The sequence below is a fragment of the Cavia porcellus genome, unplaced genomic scaffold (genome assembly GCF_034190915.1).
Source record: "Cavia porcellus strain 051 isolate PalLab524CR breed Dunkin Hartley unplaced genomic scaffold, mCavPor4.1 scaffold_1, whole genome shotgun sequence".
NCBI lineage: Eukaryota > Metazoa > Chordata > Mammalia > Rodentia > Caviidae > Cavia > Cavia porcellus.
The window spans coordinates 142,657,973-142,665,077 of record NW_026947484.1 but is presented as its reverse complement, the minus strand read 5'-3'; the positions used below and the strand labels follow the sequence as shown (position 1 = coordinate 142,665,077).

Below are 7,105 nucleotides of genomic sequence, written 5' to 3'. Positions count from 1 at the left end.
AGAGACCACAGAGAAACCATATTGTAAGGAAACCCAAAAAGACTGGAGTCTCTCAAAGCACTTTGGTGTTGCAAAAGTCAATTTCTGAGTTATCTTGACAGCTATCACCTGACTCCTGAAACCAGGGCTTCCAGGTGGTTGGTGCCATGCCTCTCACAGTTAAAACTAGGCTCTAGCTAGAGATGAGCTAGGGGTGGTGGTGGAGATAGGTAAGATGTTAACAGATTTTACTAACCCTGAACCTCAAATCATCCTAGCTTTGTTGTCCTCTGTTCAAGGCAGCCTGAGAAAAGGACAGACCCACACTGGAAAAGCTACTCTTCTTTTTTTTTTTTCCTTGTCTTTTTCCTTTTTATTAGTCCTGGGAATCAAACCCAAGACTGCCTGCTTACAAGGCAGGTGCTTATGCCACTGAGCTAAATCCCCAGTCCCTGAAGTAGTTGCTCTTAAGAACAAACTACCTTCGTACCCAGTCTTGGCCTCTCTGCCCCTTAAAGAGAGGACCCAACTCCAGTTTCCAGAAGCACCGAGAAAGAGAAGTGAAATCGAGGTCATCAAGGGAGATGGACACTCTAGCCCCCAGGTCCCTGGGAGGGCTGTGTCCAGAGAAGCCAGAAATTCCGGAGTCTCTGCCTGCTCCAGATTCTGTCTTGGTACAGTTAGAAGAGGTGCGTCTGCCTCCCTCCTATGCAGGGCTTTGGGAAGGTGATTGCATCATAAGGGTGAGATACTCACCAATAGATTAGTTCATTGATGAGTTCACAGCTAAATGTGATGAGGTAGCGCCTAGTCACAGGAGATGGGTCTCTAGGAGCATGGCCTGGACCCACAGAGAATCCCCTGACCCCAATCCACTCCTATCAAACTCTCTCTCTGTAGCATTCTGCCAAAATTTGGACAACTCACCCTTTTTCATAATTCCTTTTCCAGCCCCACTTACACCTCTTTTGCAGCCCACTGAGCAGGCAGAGAGCAGACAGTGGATGAATTTGTGACATCTTCCTGGAGCAGCTTGTTCCGAAATGGTCGGTGTGCTCAGAAAGACCGAGGTTTTGTTGAAGGCAGGCGGTTTCTGTTGAAGGCCCCAACCGTGGGGTTTTGTGGAGTGTAAAGGTCCTAGGCAAGTGCTGGGCTGAGCACTGTGCTTTGCTGTGTGTCAATGAAAGCAGAGCTAAGATGCCATGGAGGACCTCAGGAGAAGTGGGATGTCTGTCTTTGCTAGAGATTTACAGAGACTCTGCCGGTAGGGAGCATTGGTGGTTCAGTGGTAGAATTCTCGCCTCCCACGCGGGAGGCCCTGGTTCGACTCCCGGCCAATGCAGCTTCCCCTGATTGGTGTACCTCTTTGCATCACAACCTCCACTTTTTTAGCCTGCTTTTCTCAGGCCACTAGAGCCAGATTCCAGGTCCTCAGCAGCAGATTTTTCAGCACACAAACTGCGGGCCGTTTTCAGCGGGAAGGAATCCGTGTTCATCCTTGCACTCCTGCATATCAGACCTTGAAACCTACACTAGGAGGTTGTTTCCTTCTCGCGGATCCCTGGCATCCACGCCGCGTTCTCTGCTTCACTTCCTGGACCTTGCACAGATCACTGGACTGATCCTCACTGCGAGGAAAGCAGTTAGAAAGCACATTCCCCAAAGGAGAGGCCCGGTGTGCTCAGGGACACTCCTGCGCTGTGGGGAGGCCAATCGAACCGGCCAGGGAAGGTGTGGCCTGTCGGGGAGGAACCTTGAGGAGATGAGAGCCTGGAGGAGACCTGGTCCACTCCTCCTGGGCGGGTCTGGGAAAATGCAGGGTGGACCCACGTGGAGAGCAGCAGGTACAGCAAGATCAGTTGTCTCACTGGGGTTTTAGACCTCACGGGGAAGAGTTTTCGCTCTCAGGACCAAGCAGCACCGGAAGGCGGCCTGGGGTCACCCTGGCTCCCCACTTTCGGAGGAGGAGACTGGGAGAAAGGCTGCCCAGGGCCACGGGGTTCCTTTTCTCCTGTGCGCATACACTCTTTTCAGCATAGCACATGGGAATCTCGCATAGCACATCACAGCTGTCACCACGGTCCACTGGGTAGCTGGTACATTTCTTTCTTGAAGGTGTAAGAGAGGCATTTGGGCCAGAACCCTGGAATGATTCACCAGAGAACAGAAAGTGCTTTTATCCTTCCTGTCTGTCTGTTGCGCAGGAACATCAACTTTCCACAAACCAGATCAAAATAGCTCCCTTCTTTACAGAGCCGCGGCTCGGCGTGTTTGCTTCTTGCTGCTTGGCATCCTTTCCAGGGCTGATTTCAAGGAGGTGGTCAGCAGCCTGGCTGTCTTGTCTGGTCGCGGTGGTGCCTTGCAGAACAAGTTCCAAAGTGCTTCCCTGGCTTTTGTTTTCTGGAAGAAATGATGGGGCAGAACTGGAAACATGAGGGTATCAGCTTTTCTCCCAAATTGCGTGGTGCCCCTTGGGGCGCTTTTTATCTGCCACTAAGTGCAACCATTGCAGGTGGCTCTGGGATTCCTGGGAGCACAGAAGTAAGAGGGGAAGTCCACCGTCCAGGGCCCACCTCAGGGCCTTCCTCACAGTGGAAAAGTGGAAAGATGGAGCTGTTGCCTCCTCCCATCTGAGCCAAAGGTGCGAACCAGAAAGTGAGGTGCTGCTGCTCCTCTCCACTGTCTTACACTAAGGCAAAGCTCTAGAACCTTTTCAGGCCAAAAAGAGGAGGAGATTGAAAGAATTTTACCTTAGATACAATATTACAGTAGTGGGATGTGGGACCAAGGGATTTTTACCTTGAGGTCACTTTCCCCTATAATATGACAACTTACTTCTGGCAAGAAAAGAGTCGCAATGAGCTAGCTGCCTGCAGATCAGCAATTTAAGCACCACCCCTGTTGGAAACTATATGTATGTCCCACACACCACGTTTCCAGCAGAGAAAGCAAGCCATGGTGATCATGGGGTTCTCTCCACATTGTTAGAATAAAGGCCAATTTTACTTTATATTCTCTCTTTCACAGTGCCAAAAATCCTACCAGAGATGAGGGGTGACTTCACAATCTAACAAAGGGTTTTTAAAAAAATCTTAATGTAAACTGTAAACCTGATGACATTCCTGAGCGGACTGCCTTTTTTCTTTTAATTTTTTTGCTTGCTTGCTTGCTTTTCTTTTTCTCACAGTGTTGTCACGACTTACATCTGAACAGTCCTCCCAAAGCTGCCTGCACTCACAGCTGCAAGTCTTGGGAGGTGACTGAATAGGGGAGAGGGAGGTGAAACCACTGGTGACTTTATACCTATAAGTGATAGAAAGCTTCAACCTGCCCAAAAAACTCAAGACCCTCTTGGAAGTGAACCCCATTCCCATTTCTACCTAGGCGACCCGCATTCCAACTGCTGTTCTGGGTTAGTTTTGTTTATTCTTGAAATTCTCAAAGCCTCTTCGTAGCTGTTTGTATTTTCTTTGTAAACACATGTGTTTTTGTGGTGCACCCATTTTTCTGTGGTTACCTGTGTTTTGGCATCTGATGAGTGTGTTTCAGCTTATGAGTATACGCCAGTGGTGGAGAACTGATTTTGACTCATAGCACGTCAACAGTATGTGGTGATCGGTAATCTCCATGGGTCTTTTTGAGGCCATGTGCATTCATTTCTGTATTTTTCCTGTGTGTCAAATTTTATTGTTTTTGAAGCCATGGGATTGATCCTTGCCTAGGAAGTGGATGTTACCAATCATGATTATCTTATGAGTTGAATTCCTGTAGGAAGTTCACTAACAACAATAACAGAGAAAACTTTTATAGAGAAAACTTGAGATCAAGGGCATCATAAATTTTTAGCACAGCCATCATGATGATATTGTTATATCAGAACTGTTAGCTGTTTTTAGTATCTCTGAAACATGACCATGTTTATCTTTGAGTCAGTTGTTTTTTAATTTAAATATAGGATATGAAACCACATAAGCTTGTACCTAAACTTGTATGTTGTATAGAACAGAATTGGGTTCTGTCCTAGATTCCCAGTCTCCCAAATGAGTATATGGTGTAGGGCAAATAAAAAGAGACAAACTGTATGATTTTTAGAGCTCCAGTAGGGTCAAAACCCTTTAATTAGGCTCAAGGTTTCCAGGGAAAGGCAAAGGACAAAGGGTGGAGAGACTGAGGAAAGTCACAAGCAATGAGCAGGACCTTGGAAGTCACTACGAGGACGTCTCCAAGTAATGAATCAAGTCATTTAGTAGCACTGTCTTATCATGAAGACATGGTAGAAGTGAGACTGCAGGAGTAATCTTTGCAGCTGCAGTCTCTACCTTGGTAATTAGTGTTGGATCCAGAATTTCCGCAGGTGTGTCCTTATCTTGCCCTTTGAGGTATCTCTGGCCTCACAGGCCACTACAGGCCTCAGGCAGAACCAGTGATTCATAGAAGTTCACTTACTATGAATCAGCTCCCATCACCTGGCAAGGGGTTGAGGCCTAGGACAGACTCACAGATAAACAAAGAAATCCAAGAAGTAAAATTTAAATCATGCTTAGAACCACTTCGTAGTGGTCTCCAACAGAAGAGCTTTTTCCTTATCTACAAATGTATTTTATAGGCTATTACCTTCTAACCATTAAAGATTTAGAGTGACACTGCCTGTACTGAACAGTGTCGGGGTGTCTCTAACTATTACATCACCATAATTGCATCACCATCACATACACATCACCATGACAAAGTCTTTACATAATCTGGCTGACTATGTCATGCTGGACTGACAAGTGCATTTTATCACAACTAGCTGAAAGAAAGTAACCAGATGCTCAAAACTAAAGAAAAAGGTATCACCATTAGTCACTGATGTGATGATGCAAAGGAAAACAATATAAGATTGTTTGGAGTCAATGTAAAAAAGCAAAAGATAGCAGCAGGACATAAAAAACTTTGTTTAAAGGTTTACTTTTGTTTACAGGAAACTTCCCAAGCATGAAAAAGTAATTTGAGAGGCAGACAAGTGAGACATATCAACTCCAATTAGCCATGATTAAAATAAAGAAACAAGAAGGAAAAAAAAAAAAAAACACCTCACACTGAGGCATATAATAGGATTCCAAAAATTCAGCATAGGAAAAGAACATTAAAAACTATTAGAGAAAAGAAGCAAATCACCTAGAAAGGAAACCCCATCCAAACCATAGCAGACTTCTCCACATAAACCCTCAAGCCAAGAAAAGCTTGGAGAGAAGTATTTCAAGCCCTGAAAGAACATATCCCCGGACAGGTTGATGTAATCTGCGAAACTTTCCTTCAAAATTGGTGGAGAAACAAGATACTTTTGTGACAAAGAACACCTGGTTGAAATTCATGACCACCAAGCCAACACTCCAAAAACATTCTGAAGACTAATATAGAAAGAGAACAAAGACTCCAATTTCATGAGCCCCAGTAGAGTTAATCCACCAAGCAAGGCAAGCAATTAAACAGAGGGAAACAAAAGGGAACTGATGACAGGGAAATTATATGACAGAAATAAGTTAACACACATCATTCATAATCACCAATGCCAATGGACTCAATTCACCAATCAAAAGAAACAGATTGGCAGAATAGCTCAAGAAACAAGATCCAGGGTTGGAGATGCAGCTCAGTGGCACAGCGCCTACCTAGCAAGATCAAGGTCATGAGTTCCTTGCCCAGTACCAAAAACAAAACAAAAGAGAAACAAGATCCAACAATATGGGGCATACAAGAAATATGTTTAACTTGGAAAGATATACATTAACGGTCAAAGTGTGGAAAACAATGCTCCATGGGACAGCAACCTGGAAAAAAGCAGGGCCAGCTATTCTATTTGCAGTCCAAGTGGATTCAAGCCAAAACTGGTCAAGCCACAAAAAAGGTCACCGTGTCCTTGGAAAGGCAACAATCCAAGAGGAAGAGATAAGAGTCATAAATATGTATTCCCCCAGGACCAGAACACCCAATACATAAAGCAAATATTAATGGACATGAAAAATCAAATGAGCACTAACACAGTTTCAATGGGGGAATCTCAGTACCCTACTGACACAAAATGGGCAGATCAACTAGACGACAAATCAAAAAAAGAACTGAGTCAAACTTTTGAACACATGGACTTAGTAGTTGGCTAAAGAGTGTTCTGCCCCACCACATCAGATTACACATTCTTCTCCAATCCTCAAGTTTTGTTTTCCAAAATAACCCATATACTAGCTCATACAGCATGTTTCAGTAAATGCAAAGGAACTGAAATCATCCCATGCATATTAGCAGACTCCAATGCCATTGAATTGGAAATCTATGGCAAAAGACACCAGAAAAAGTCCTACGAATATGGAAATTAAATAACATCCTTCTAAACAACCAGTGGATCACAGATAAAATTAAAGAACAAATTAGAAAATTTCTACAACTAAACAATAATTGCCACACAAAATACCAGAAGCAGTCCGATGAGGGAAATTTAGAGCAGTGAATTCCCATATAAGAAATGCAGAGTGAACTCCAATAAACCCCTTAATGTGGACCCTCAAGCTTCTAGAAAGAGAAGAGCAAGTCAAGCCCAAAGCTTGTACTAGAGGGGAAAGTATAAAGAGCACAGCAGAAATTAATGCAATGGAGACTAAGAAACCATACAGAGAATGAATGAGTTAAAGAGGTGGTTCTTGGAAGATGAAGTAAAACTGACAACCGCTTAGCAAACATTATAAAAAGTTTTAAAAAGGAAACAAAGTCTTAGATCCATGCAATTAGGAATGGAAAGGGTGAAAGCACAACAGATTCTGCAGAAATTCAGATCATAAATGCCTGCTTTGAGAACCTGTATTTTAACAAGATGGAAAACACAGAAGTAATGGACAGATTCTATATCATATGAATTGCCACAGAGGAATCAAGAAGATGTAACAATTCTAAATGACCCAATGTCAGTCAGTGATGTTGAAGATATGATTGAAAATCCACCAGTAAAGAAAAGTCCAGGTCCTGACCAATTAAATTCCCTGCTAAAGTCTAGGAAGCTCAGAGAAGACCTACCTAATGCTGCCACTCCTCAAACTCTGGTGAAGTTGAAAGGTAATCAGTACTCCCTAAGTCATCCATGGAAGCAAGCATT

The 7,105-nt window shown here is 43.9% G+C and overlaps 1 non-coding gene across 1 annotated transcript; it reads left to right on the top strand.

The window, feature by feature from the left end:
• The first annotated feature begins 1,250 nt into the window (after nt 1-1,250).
• Trnag-ccc (transfer RNA glycine (anticodon CCC)) lies at nt 1,251-1,321 on the top strand. Its single transcript has one exon. It is a non-coding gene; the product is annotated as a tRNA-Gly (tRNA).
• The last annotated feature ends 5,784 nt before the right edge of the window (nt 1,322-7,105 follow it).